At 39.0% G+C, this 14,294-nt stretch overlaps 1 protein-coding gene across 19 annotated transcripts in view; it reads right to left on the reverse strand.

The window, feature by feature from the left end:
- The window catches only part of LOC121167605 (regulating synaptic membrane exocytosis protein 2), a 471,939-nt gene that overhangs the window by 456,821 nt on the left and 824 nt on the right, over nt 1-14,294 (reverse strand). The gene's annotated exons all lie outside the window — the stretch shown is intronic.

The raw sequence follows: 14,294 nt of genomic DNA on the forward strand, positions 1-14,294 counted from the left end.
AGGTCACAAACTGGTAACTGGCAGACGAGGAAATGACCAAAGTTGCCCAACACCAAACCCTTCCCCTTCTGCTGTTTATACATAACACACAGTTTTGACTCCGGAATCCTGAGAAACATAGGAGTCCAAGGGAAAAAAAGAAGAAAACCAATATCTAAAGTCATAAAGATGAAGCTACTTCCATCAAGCTGTATTAACTGATTGGATGTAAAATACAAAATTCCTCTATGCTCTGACCAGATAAAAACAGGATTTATAAGAGAACTCTTTTTCTGGAACTGCTGTCTTACATTGTCGCAGAGTCAGTTCTGTTGGATTGAGAAAGAAGTAGAAGACAGGAAGCAAAGCCTTGCAAACCTGTCCTGAGGTCAGAGTTCAGAACGTAAGCCAGAAAACAAGAGTTCTTAATTGAGGAATTAAACACTGCCTATGTTAACAGTCTAGAAGAAGGTGCAGGAAAGAGAATCAGGACTGAGTTAACTCAAAAGCAGCAGGCCTAAACAGGAATCATCCAGGCATCAGAGAAATGAATGAAAATGGCAGGGTGAGAGCCGGGACAAAACTGAGAAATGTGAATTGGAAGAAGTGGGAAAGAGAGGAGAGTGTTTGAAAACACTGGAAACACTGAAACATATGGTAGCTTGTGAGACAGTTTGAGCCACGGCATGATTATATAAATTTCTGCTGCAAAATCTGGTGGCAGATTGGAAGCATGTGTTCCCAAACAATTCCATACAACTTCCTATTGAATCTGAAGAAAATGCAAAATATGAGACTTGCAGGTTATAATGCTATCAGAATTTCTTCCAAAGGTGACTTTAATGTAATAAATAATAGTAGCACTAGTTCAATCTGAAATATTTCAGGCTACACTATATACATGATGTTATGAATTTGCCAAATGGTTTACTCCACATGTATTCTCCTTACCAAGGGCACTGCATTCCCTGTCCAATGATCCAGAAATCGTAAAATATTATAGTAGCTAACAAGCAAGTTTATGTGAAAGCAAACAGTGTAAGTTGAAACTGGGAAGGTAAGCCAGAGAACACTGAGGGACCTTTTATGCCAGAGTAAGGAATTGGGGTTTCATTAAAGGTAACAAAGTCTAAGTAGAACTTTAAGCCAGGGAACTAATAACTTAGAAATGATTTTTAAGAAGATATTCTGCAGTAATACAAAAGACAAACCCAGAAGAGCGATCCAAAGTCCCAGAATACAGGGTAGCGGCAGTATCAGTAGAGATACAGTGGTAAGAATTCTCACACAGTGGCATTTGTTGATACCAGTCTCTTGTTTCAAAACTTTGCACTGCAGATGAAACATGCCTATGAAACAAAATTTCTTAGTGCATCATACAAGCATAGATGGTTCTAAATATTCACTATGTGAGACATTAAGACTACCAAGTAAGTCTGAATCAAAATATAAACTTACATAAAAATATATATTTCCTTTTTCCAAATAAACTTCAGACATACATAAATATGTGCTTAGCACATAACAGGAGTTGCAGCACCAACTTCTATATAGTAAATGTAATAATTTACAAACTTCTGTTGAGTTTTGGAAGGTGCTGATTTAATCTCTTTAATAGGGTCTTGACATTTACAACTTTCCCCAACTTCTTTGATAGAATGACAGACACTGATACGTGTCCGACACCCCCACACGCCATCACTTCTATAACAACTAGTGAGGCTGCTGGCGAGCCATGGTCACACAAGCACCCAGATTCTAGTGTGCACTGCAGCCTGTTAACGTTGCCTCCATCAACAACATGGTCCTGGAGACTACCAGGCATGGCCAAGTGAAGTCACACCAGTCATGCTACTAGGTCCCATAACCTACTTCCATGGACTGCACAAGACAACATCGTTAGGCAATTTATTCTCTTGATAATGTTCCAATCTGCATGAAAGTGATTCAACATTTCAAAACCTAGTAACTCTATACCGGTATGTATCATGGAGTACCAGTCTACACACATGAGGACTCTGCAATTGATGCTCCTTCATTCCGTTTCCCCTCTTCCATGCATCTATTAATACAGGATCACCAGACATTATTCCCTGTACCCCCAAAAAGAGGAACATTATATTCTTTCAGAATTTTCATTTTTCCACATGCTTAAAATTTTCTTCCCCTTCTCCACACATTGAATGAAGTATAATTTTCATACAACACCAGTTTTAGAGGGGTCCGGGCCTTGGGGTTGGGGGCGGCTTGCAGCTCCCCACAGTGGGTTGCCTATGGGGATGCCCCTGCCAGGCCGGATCCAAGGCTGGGGACTCAGGCCAAAGCCACTGCCGAAAGGCAGTGACTGAGTCCTTGGCTTTCTCCAGGCCCAAGAGAGATCTTCCCTCAGGGTGAGTACACCATGAGGGAAACTTGGGAACTGGATTAAAGTCAATCCCAGTTTTAATGTTACCTTTGGTTAAAAAAAAAAAAAAACCTTCCTTAAATGTTCCATATCCAGGTACTTAATAGGTCCAACACTGTAGCAAAAAAAAAAAAAAAATTGATCAAGCATTTGAAATACCTATTTACACAAGTCTTTCTCATCAGACTATGAGCACGTCAAGGGCAGAGACTGTGTCCTATTCTTCCACTTCCCAAATTAGTAGTGGCTGGTATGTCGCAGGCATTCAACACCCATTCATTACAGAGAAAAATGAATAAATGCCTAAGCCAAAAACAATCATCACAGGTGATTTTCTCCACTGTATGTTCCATGGGGAAGTCTTGAATGTGTACAAGAGGGAGATCTATTTTCTAACATTCTTTTGGAAGCAGCACTTCTCCTTGACCTTCCCGATGGATCATCTTGGCTTGTCTAATTATTGCTTTTGTTACAACTGGGTTGTTAGTGACATTCGCTGTTTTATATGTACTTTTAAATCTGTACCTTTAACTTCATCCTTGTTTTTTACAGCTTTTCCAACAAATATGGTGTGGATAGTTACATTTATCCCCAGAAGTATTCCAAATTAGATGTCCCTAAATAAAATCATGTGAAATTTTTTGTTGCCATTCTTTCATCTTTTCTTCTTCCTTTATTCATCTTTTCTTTCTAATTAACATTTGATGCTAATAGCAAGAGAGTCACTCATGACAGATTTTCATAATGGATTATTTTAATTTCACAAATTAAAAAATAATTCAATATAATTTAACTAAATGAACTCAGTTAAGAAAGCACAGAGAATTAACCAAAATAGCATCATTATTAATGCTTTTTGAAACATGCTCAGTCAAGCATCAGTGAATTTTTCAAAGTTTTAATTATTGAAGTAAATTTTTCAATTACAATTTAAACAGTAAGTTTCTCAGATTTGGGTTGTTGTACCCTGATACTTCTCCTCCTCAAGTTAAATATCATACATGCATGAAAAAGTTATCACAATGCAATGCAACCAAGCATACCTTCACTCAAAACAAGGTTTTAGCCGCCAGGGCCATGGCACAGCAAGCTAAACCTCCACAAGTGGCACCAGCGTCCTGTGTGGGAACTGGCTAGTGTCCACTGCTCCACTTCCCATCCAGCTCCCTGCCTGTGGCCTGGGAAAGCAAAGGACAGCCCAAAGCCTTGGGATCCTATACCTGCGTGGGAGACCCGGAGGAGACTCCTAGCTCCTGGCTTTGGATCAGGTCAGCTCGGGCTATTGTGGCAGCTTGGGGAGTGAATCATTGGATGAAAGATCTTCCTCTCTGTCTCTCCTCCTCTCTGCATATCTGACTTTGCAATAAAAATAAATAAATCTTTTTTAATGACTTAAAAAGTAACCATTTACAAAGACATACCAAAAACAACTAAAGCATTCAACATGACAAATTGAATTTTTGAAAGAAATCATAGAAACTTTGCATAAATTTTCAATGACAAGAAAATAGAAAAGTTCTACAGTTTTTCCTGAAGACTTCCTCTCAATTTCAAGCATTATAATATTTTACACCCAGAAAAGCTCTTAATGTAAAATTTTGCCTATAGATATAAATTCAACATGAAACAATGTTATCAAAATGTTGCATTTAATTAATAGCAAGTTGTTACAAAGCCAGCTACTGTTGGCTTTTTACAAAAAAATTGAATCAGAATATTGTCCATTGTTCCATGCCTCAGGTATGTTTTTATTCAAAGAAAAAATTTTTAAAGTTTATGGATTTGGAAGTAACGTTGAAATTGTGATTCTGACTCTGGTCATTTCTTGAAAAGCAGCTGCTGATTGCAAAAACTGTTTTAACTGACAGTTTGGAATATATGAATAGTTAAATAGTTCCATGAATCACATGAAAATATGTTAATAAGTATCATAGATTCGAAGCAATAGTTCAGTTTCAAAACAATGACCAGCCATTCATGCAAGTTTTTTTCTAGTATATTTTATTTGAAACATTTCAAAATAGCAAAATTGTCAAAACTCAGTTAAACAATACTCTTTTTGCTTCTAACCTTCATCAAATATTTCCCGCTACAAATGCTTATTCTTAGCTTCTCTATTTTACACAAATGACTGAGCTCATTGTCTAGTCTGAGCTCACTGACCCAGAAGTTAAAATCACCATCAGTGTCTGTTAATGCTATTGTTAAGTAAAATTCCTACAAACTACAAAGCAACTCGGACAAAATTTTAAAGGGGGAAACTATAAATAATTATTCTGTATGTTTTCAAAGTTTCTAATGTCAATTCTATCAATCTTGTGGTAGTGTTTTCAATACATATTTCCAGAGCCTTCCAGACATGCACTTCTCTGCCCGAGTTAGGTATGCTCCTGTAACTGCTTTAGGCCTACAGAATGTGAGCAGGAGTTGTGCACGTATTTCTGAGCAGAGACTCTAACAGACAACCTGTCCTTTACCACGATGTCCCTTCTTAGTTGTTCAGTGTTCTACACCAGCCTGTATTCCAGAACAAAGATGACACGGGGACCTCAGTTGACCCAGAAAAACTAGTAACATAAGGACTAAATAGTCTATGCTATTTTAAAATGCTATATTTGAAGGTAGAAAATATAGATCCAAACCCATTCTTCTTTGACCTGCTTTTTGTTAGTGCATCTGGACTCCCTCCACCCTTTCTGTGCCAGTGAAATCAATAACACACTAAGCCAGTAGAGGGAGCCATTGAGACATTTTAAAAAGAAAGGGCTTCCTTTCCTGGTGCTGGGCTTTCTGTGGTCTTGGGCTATAGGGTCAGGCTGCCAGGACCTCATGGACCTCCTGCGCACCCAGCCTCCTGGCCTAGCTCACCAGCACCAAGGGGAATCTTCCCACAAAGTCTCAGGGCCATCCCGGCATGCAGTTTCTCCACAAGCCTCCCTGACTTCCCAGTGGGTGAGTTTCCTAAACAGGCAACAGGCTTCTGAGTAAGTCCCATCACCGCCCCCAAGGAGGAGTTCCTGCTTGCCTGCCCCAGGCTGAGACAACTAAATGAGCTGTAACTGTACCCTCCAAGAGAGGATGAAGGTTAGTCTCACACAGGAGAGAAAGAGCTTCTCCAAGTCCCTAGAGTTTTCCATGAGTATTTTAGCCTCAAGCTTTGGAGAGATGGCTGCTTGCTGCTATAGGTTAACAGTCCTTTATATGATGGTCAAAAGTTCAAGAAAAATGGAATTAAAAGATAAATTTACTTTGGTTCAAAACTATATACAGTGTGAAAAAACAGAAGAAGCTAGAAGGTTCCAAGCCTAAAGAAGATGTAAATGGTAATTACTTGATTTTATCAATATATACTGTATACATGCGTTAAAATAGTGTACCCCATAAAAATGTTCAATTATTATATGTTAATTAAAAATCATGGGCCCAGTGTGTTGGCTCAGTGTGAATGCTTGCCTTGCACACCCCAGGATCCCATATGAGTGCCATTTCACATCCCGGCTGCTCCGTGCATGTGGACGGGGAAAGCAGTAGAGGATGGCCCGAGGCCTTGGGACCCTGCACCCACATGGGAGACCTGGAAGAAGCTCCTAGCTTTGGTTTGGCTCAGCTCTGCTGCAGCCATGTAAGGAGTGACCCAGCAGACGGAATTTCTTTGTCTCTCTGAAAATCTGATCTACCTTTCCAATAAAAAAAAAAAAATTGCAGCAATAGGGCATTTAACCTAATGGTTATCTGACTGCCAATTCCGGCCCCAGACTGCAGTCTCCTGCCAATGCAGACTCTGAAGGAAGCAGAGGATGGTTGCAGTGAATGAGTCCCAGCCACTGTGTTCCAGCTGCTGGCTCCTGGCCTGGCCAGCCCCAGCCAGGGCGTACACTTCTGCCATGAACCACAGGATAGGAGTGAGCTCTCTGTCTCCCCTGCCTGTCAAACAAATAAAAACTAGAAAATTATTCACTACTTTTTAAATTTTCATTAAAACATTTTTTTTGCAATCCATGCATATGAAGGAACTTCCAAAAATTCACAGAAAATACATATTACGAAAAAGCTACACACAGGTTTCAAGTATTTCTGTACCAAAATAAACTTAGCTTGTTTCATGTATATATTTTTTTTTTCAAAGAAGGAATGCTATATTCCATGACTGGCTCAGGCCCCAAACGCCCGCAACAGCCAGTGTGGGGTCAAGTCGGAGGAGCCCAGAACTCCATCCGGGCCTCCCACCCGGGTAGTGGGGACTCAAGTTCTCAGCCCATCAACTGTTTCTCCCCCAGGGCTGCAGCAAGCTGGATGTGAGATAGAGCTGCCAAGACTTAATCAGGCACTCCAAGATGGGATGCGGCCTTCCAAAATAGTGACTTATCAGCACTTGCCCCTAAAAAACCTTTTAATTTCACTCTTCCATGAACTCTGAAGTATCCTCATATTATTAAACTGTCCTGCTCTAATTGCTATTGCTCCCATCTCCTGACTGTATTCTCCTAATGTATCTTTTATTTTTAAGATTTTTTTTTTTTTTGTATTGGAAAAGAAGATTTACAAAGAAGAGACAGCAAGAGAGAAACCTTCCATCTGCTGGTTCACTCCCCAGATGACTGCAGTGGCCAGGGCTGGACCAAGCTGAAGTCAGGAGCTTCATCTGTGCCTCCCACAGAAAACTGAAAGGGCTCCACTAGTACTCACCAGACATTTTATCCTATTTTTCTTAATTGGCACAAGAATATTACAGATGCGATTAAAATGAGAAACTCTTAAATCTGAGTGGGCCCAGTCTAACCACAGGAATCGTGAAAAGAGGAAAAAATTGTCCCAGCTGTAGGCAGAGAGATGCAATGACAGAAAAGTCAAGGAGCGGACCACGAGAAGGCCTGAACAGCTCAGTGCTCATTCCGAAATGCAGGCGTCTGTGCGTGAAGCGCCAGGGAGTGCCTCTGGGAGGAGAGCAAGGTCCTCAGCACAGTCAACAACAAAGGGACATCGTCGTCCTGCAAGCCAAAGGAACTCCATTCGCTCAACAACCCAAAGAAGCAATGTTCGCTTAGAGCTTCCGGAAGGCCGTGCAACCCTGGCTGCTCCTGGAGTTCAGCCCGGTGCAGGGGGCGTGGCAAAATGTGACCTCTAAAACCGGAAGGTAGTAAACTGGTTGTTTTAAGCCACTAGATTTGTTACAGAAGCGATAGAGGATGAACCCAAAGGTCTCATCTTAGTAGAGATGGTGAGGTAAAAACCTGGGAATTCACATAAGTATTTGTTAGTGAACTGATATTCTCTATAGTTATCAGCTCTCTCCTCTCCTAATTTATTTATTTAACAAACACATACTTGTTATGTGTGAGGCACTTCCGGAAGGGCTTCACAAATGTAAACTCGGTAATTCTCAAAAGGCGCAATTTACTCAGGGACCCAGAGTGGACTTCGCAATCCACAGACTGAAGTACCACAATTATACTGTTTTCCCACAAGAATAAGTGCAAGCGTAATGAAAGTGAATAGGTTTTAGAGTCACAAAGCTCTCAGTCCGAATCATTGTTCTTCTATTTATAAGATTTGTGATCCGGATCCTAGCACATGAACGCTGAACAAATGTCAGCTCCCTCATGCGATTCCTACTACAAGTATGCAGACACATTGACATTGGGAAGAAACCCAATGTGAGAAAGGCTCAAGATAAAAACTGAATAATAGCCTCGTGCTACTGAACTGACACTTCTCTTGCTTCTGGTTCCATGGGTTCCTTCAGTGCCCTTCAGCTGTAACAATCTACCTTACCACAACAAGACTCCCTGGCCAAGTACCCCAAGTTCTCACTGAAGTGCTGAAGTGTAACCATCTGAACTTTAGTAGAAAACCTAAAGAAAAATGTTTAAATAAACTTAACATATGCTCAGGTTTTGAAAATTTTCTTTGGCTGTGGTAACCTTGACTACAGATTACCTCCAATGAAACAGCTTACGACACACACTAGCTGGTTTATTTCTTTGGCTCAGCCTTGTTACTTTATCTTGCTGTTATTAACAAAACTGGAGAGTTGAGCTTAACACAATGGCTCACTAGCTAAATCTTTGCCTTGCATGCACCAGGACCCCATGTGAGCGCCAGTTTGTCTCCCAGCTGCTCCACTTCCCATCTAGCTCCTTGCTTGTGGCCTGGGAAAGCAGCTGAGGATAGCCCCCAAAGCCTTGGAACCCTGCACCCACACGGGATACCCTGAGGAAGCTCCTGGCTTCAGATCAGCTTAGCTCCAGCTGTTGCAGCCACTTGGGAAGTGAACCAGCACACAAGGAGAGCATTCTCTCTTTCTCTCTGTTAACCTGTCTTTCCAATAAAAATACATTTTTTTTTAAATTTTCAGCATGATTACTGCCCATCTACAAATAATCTTCATTCTGAATCTTATAAAAATGTCATTCCATCACCTTGTACACAAAGCACTGAGCCTGGTCTTAACCATTCTATCTGTGACTTTAAGGTTGCATACACACTAGCACTCTTTAAGTTTTCTCTTATTTTACATTTGTTTTCCTTTTGAAGCACAACCACAAGATGCTCCAATTCCACACATTTCTCTCTGGAATTTCATCTAGTCTTCTACATCAGCAATATCATCAGCATTATTGCTAAGGAATTATGTTGGCAGTGGTATCTAAAACGCTAACAATTGCTCTTTTAAACTAAAAAATTATTTCATATAAAAAAAACAAAAAACTGCATCCACCAAACAGCGGTTACTCTCTCTTACAACTTCGAATACACAATACTTAAATGAAGCATCAATGAAAATTACATGTATTAAATATATTTTGTTCTCACTGATTTTATTCGTTGCCTAATACTTGACTGTTGGATAAATACTATGCATCATAACCAGTAACTCAACTCTCATGGGCAAGAAAATTAGCAGTGAAACATCCTGAAAATGTGAGCACCAAATACCAGGTCATAATTTCTTCAATAATTAGCAGCCCTCCCTTCTTTAATCTATAAATGTTGGCTATTACGCATTAATGTATTAACAACCATGAAAGAGGCATACAGTAAGAATTACAGAAGCAGGGCCTGAAATGATACCTCAATGGCTAAATCCCTGCTTGGACGTGCTAGCATCCCATACGCAAGCTGGTTTGCGTCCGTCCCAACTGCTCAACTTCTCAACCAGCTCCCTGCAATGTTATCACTCAGATACAATGGGTGAGGACAGACATCCAGAGAATTTAATAAGAACTTACAGTTATTAATTAGTAAAATAAGGCTTCCATTATAAATTCATCTTATATCATCATATTGTCTCCATATTTCTTTTTCCACCACGTAGTGTACTTTTTTACCAAAATGAGTTGTCAACAGGAAGATATTATTTAACAACCTTTATTTACCTAAAGCATAGAATCTCTATGAAAAATGCACTGGCACTTTGTCATAAAATGTCAATCAATTTTTTTAGAATGCATTTTGAATTCTTGAAAACTATAAGTTTTAATCTTTTGGCAAAGGCAATGGTAATTTAAATGTACAAGAATACTTTTTGCTTATTGCAACATTGATCAACATGCTAGGTGCAAAGAAAATACAGAACACTTTTTAAGGATATTATAATCGTGAAAGCCATTCTAGGTAGATCACAAATTGAAAAATCATGAAACAAAGGTATAATAAATTCCAAGATAAGTTTTAATCCAACAAATTTTTAAAAAGCATAAATAAAGATCTAAAATCACACAGAACTTCCACATTAAAACTAACAGGAAATGAAACATAGTTATCTATCAAGCAATGTAAAAGGCTCTAGCTCACTAATAAGAAAAGTACAAATTAAGTTTACAGCAGAATAATTTCTCTGAACTATTGACAAAGAATAGCCCACACTGAGTCAGCAAGGGTGTGAGAACGAGTCAATTTTGGCAATATTTACTAGGATGTACCATGCAGTGACAATCTGATCAACTGATTTTATTTCCAGATATTTATCCCAGAACTATGTTTATATGTGTAGGAAATGGTACAAGAACAAAGATATTTTCACAATATTATTCCTAATGGCAAGATGATTAGAAAGATCTTAAGTAGACATATTTAAGGAAATTACTCTTTCACATACAGTGTCTCTGGAAGAGTCGCTGCCTCTGGGTGGAGGAAATAAGCAGCCACAAAATCTTGCACCATCTGCAGGCTATATATGTTGAACGAAGAATTTTACGAACTGACTTTGGAACCCACTTTGAAAATTGAATTGTTTTAAAAAATTGGAACTAATCATCTGTGTGAATAATAAGCCAATTGGTACCTTGATTTTGTTTTGTTTTGTTTTATCTTTATCTGGGGAGATAAATTATCCCTTTAACATTGACAGAAAATCTAAACTGACAATGAAAAGATAAAATACACATCTAAAAACACATGTGCTACAAAAACAGTTTACCCAAAGGACTACAATATGCACATGGTTCAAACTCAACAGATAACTATTGAATTTACTTTTCTATTGTTGTAGTGGATTCACTTTCCTCAAACTTTTTCACAGTACCATACCAAAACAAAATCAATCAATTGATAATAACCAAAAAGTTCATGGAAACAAGAAATAAAATATAATTTGGGTCCTGGGCCAGGCGCATTAGCCTAGTGGCTAAAGTTCTCACCTTGCATGTGCTGGGATCCCATGTGGGAGCCAGTTCTAAGCCCAGTGGCCCTGCTTCCCATCCAGCCCTCTGCTTATGGCCTGAGAAACCAGACAAGGACAGCCCAAAGCCTTGGAACCCTGCACCCACATGGGAAACCTGCAGGAGGCTTCTGGCTCCTAACTTCCGATCAGCTCAGTTCTGGCCTTTGCGGCCACTTGGGGAGTGAATCAACAGACAGAAGATCTTCCTCTCTATCTCTCCTCTTCTCTGCATATCTGACTTCCCAATAAAAATAAATCTTGTATATAAATATAATATATATAAAACCATATATATATAGTTGCAAAGCTGAAATTCATGAATAGTTTCTTTTACACATTCGCCATGATCTTTTCCAAAGACCCTATGAATTGATTGATTTCAGTGTTGGGAAAGTTGGGTAGGGGATACCAAAATAAATGTTTACATTAACTTTTGCATGGACTGTTGAAGTATCTTCACAGAACTTTTAATTTAGTATGTTTTTCTTTCAACAAATAATCCTTTGTTTTCCTACACAAGTGGTAAACTATCCAATTATCACCGCAGTTCAAATCATCATCATATATTATGAACAGGCATTTAAGGATGTTCAGAACAAACACCAAAGAAGGGGAAATTACAAGTCTTGCCCTCAATAAGTTCACAGTCTTGAAAGACTTAATAAAAGGACATGACAGATCTTACTGACACACTAAATAACGCATCAAAACTGCTACCAGAATTCACATCACTATTTTTAAAAACAAATTTCTGAATAGGAACCTAACAAGGTGTAAAAATGTTTCTAAAACTATAGGATCTCAGTCACATGTAAAATCTGTGATTTGATGCTGACACAAGACTTTCTCTGTGGATGCTCAATAGGGCTTTGAAGAAATTCCTGACAACTAAATAGAGGTCACTTCCCAGGCCGGGAGCTGCCAAGGCCATAGTTCATTCCAGGGGTCATGTCTGCTCTCATTCCTCACCGCTCATTAAAATATCTCAGGCTATCAATCTCTTAATATATACATGTTTATTTACAAAGTATATATGTCTCATTATTGTCGGTCCATGTATTAAATATTAATGAAACTTTCAATACATCTTTTTCAAATAAAAATAGGAATGTAACTGTAAGTTCCAATATTTTTCCTATATTCCTCTGTAAGATATGTGATGGCCTGGTATATGAACATTTCATTTTCTATAAATACTTAATATGAAGTTTAAAACTCATAAATCATGTAAAAACATTTACCTCCCGGTTTTAACCTTTTCATACATTCAACTTAATTTTTAACAAAGTTGTTAAAAGCAAATAGGTTTTGAGTTTGTTTTTTCCTCTCTGCCCGTGGCCTTCTCTCAGAGTTGATATTAACATGTAATTAAATGGACAACACTAAACAAAGAGTTAGATAGTCATGACCAGAGGAACAAGCCCTAGAGGTGTATGATTAAGAGTAATCATTGGAGAATACTACTATCACTAAATACCCATTACTAATATATACCTAACTTGTCAATTTCTTCAAAATGATTTCTCTCATTACAATAATCCTATTATACAGTCTGTTTGTCTTTATTTTCCTTGTCTACTCTTATTTTACTATGTAAACATTCTAAAGGACATCTCAAACTAAAATTTCAAACATTATGCTTTAATCTCCAAGTCACTTTTGGCTAAGGAATGTAAAAATTCTGAAGCCATGTAGGCCATTTTGAGAAGAAGCTCCTTTCCAAGACCCAGTAAAAAAATGCAACTAATTAAAATAAACCTGAAAATGTATTTTTCAGTGGCTATAATTTCATAGATTATATTTGTTCCCCCTTAAGCTATGCAAATAGAAAGGCACAGCCATTATATGCACTCTCATGAGTATGTACTTTACGTACAGATGTAATGTACACGCACATGGTTGCCTGAAAAACCCTTTTACAACATTTTTCCTAATAAAACATATTGTGCATTTTGAGCAAACCTAATTCAAAATCCAAAAGCCCAATTAAATTTTGTTTATTAAAATTACAAACACTCTTAGCTATAGTGAAGCGGCTAATAAACACCATCATTTACCATACTATTTTTAAAGACATATTTTACATTTAAATAGATGCGTAGAAGTTATGAACAATGAATCCTATTCTAGTATGAATTTGGAAACACATTTCGCACTTACAGTAAAAATTATGAATTCATATATTTAAATATCAAAAGCCTGGCATTGGTAACATACACAGTAAAGTTGGGACACATGAAGAATATACTGAAAAAGCTTTTTAAAAATAATACTTTATCATTCATTAACTGAAGTAAGCTACTTAATTTTTTTCTTTTTTTCATTTCACAAGCCTATAGTACATTATCTTCCCAACAAGTGCTCAAACTCAGAAATCAGGTTTGGAGAAGTCATTCTTAATTCCAGTTGCTATGTCAGAAATAGATGTGTTCCCTCAGCCCTTCAACAATTTGTGATTAAATAATAACTTTCTGTAAAGTATGACTATTTCATATGTTTGGTACTTAAGTTGGAGGTTTTCACTAAAATATGAAAACATTTGAGAAAACTATTTCTTTATACGTGCATTTAAGAACACCGGCTTCTACAACCTGTTTTCCTAAGTTATGCGAGTAAAGGTCAGGGCTTTAGCTGCTCTATGGAAAGCTCCACAGTGTGTTAACTAACTGGAGAATGCGGGGAAAGTTTACTTGATGACATGCATAAGACTAACTTGCAAGTTAATGTCTTCGAGAGTAACACCTCAAAACAGAAAACTGAACCGGAAAAGTGTAAAAAGGTCACACGCCTTCTGCACAATCCCTTTCACGCAGTAACTCAGGAATCAGATAACCTGTAGAAAGGCACCTCTTGGCGGCCCGTGGAGAGCAGCAGACCGAGGCTCCCGAGAAGCCCGTCTGGACAGTTCCCTGGTGCTGAAGTTACACGGCCACCCGACGCCCGAGTGCTACACTCACTGCCTCCCGCCCCGGCAGAATCCCGGCAGCCTCTCGGCAGAACTTCACGAGGTAAGCCAGCGTCCCAAATCGCAGTCAGGCCAGAAACTAGAGCCTCGTCAGGATTGAACAGATCTACTAGTTACAAACAGGAAGAGCGGCAGAGTGCAGGGTGTCAGCACTCGCCGAGGGGGAGGGGCTGGAAGATGGCGGCGGCCGCACACCCACCCGAGACGCGCGGCTCAGCTCAGGCCCCTGGCCCGCGCCGCCGCCCTCCCGCCCGCGGCGACCGTGGGCTGACCGGCCGTTCCTC

The sequence above is a fragment of the Ochotona curzoniae genome, unplaced genomic scaffold (genome assembly GCF_017591425.1).
Source record: "Ochotona curzoniae isolate NIBS_2020 unplaced genomic scaffold, NIBS_Ocur_1.0 patch4, whole genome shotgun sequence".
In the NCBI taxonomy this organism is placed as follows: Eukaryota; Metazoa; Chordata; class Mammalia; order Lagomorpha; family Ochotonidae; genus Ochotona; species Ochotona curzoniae.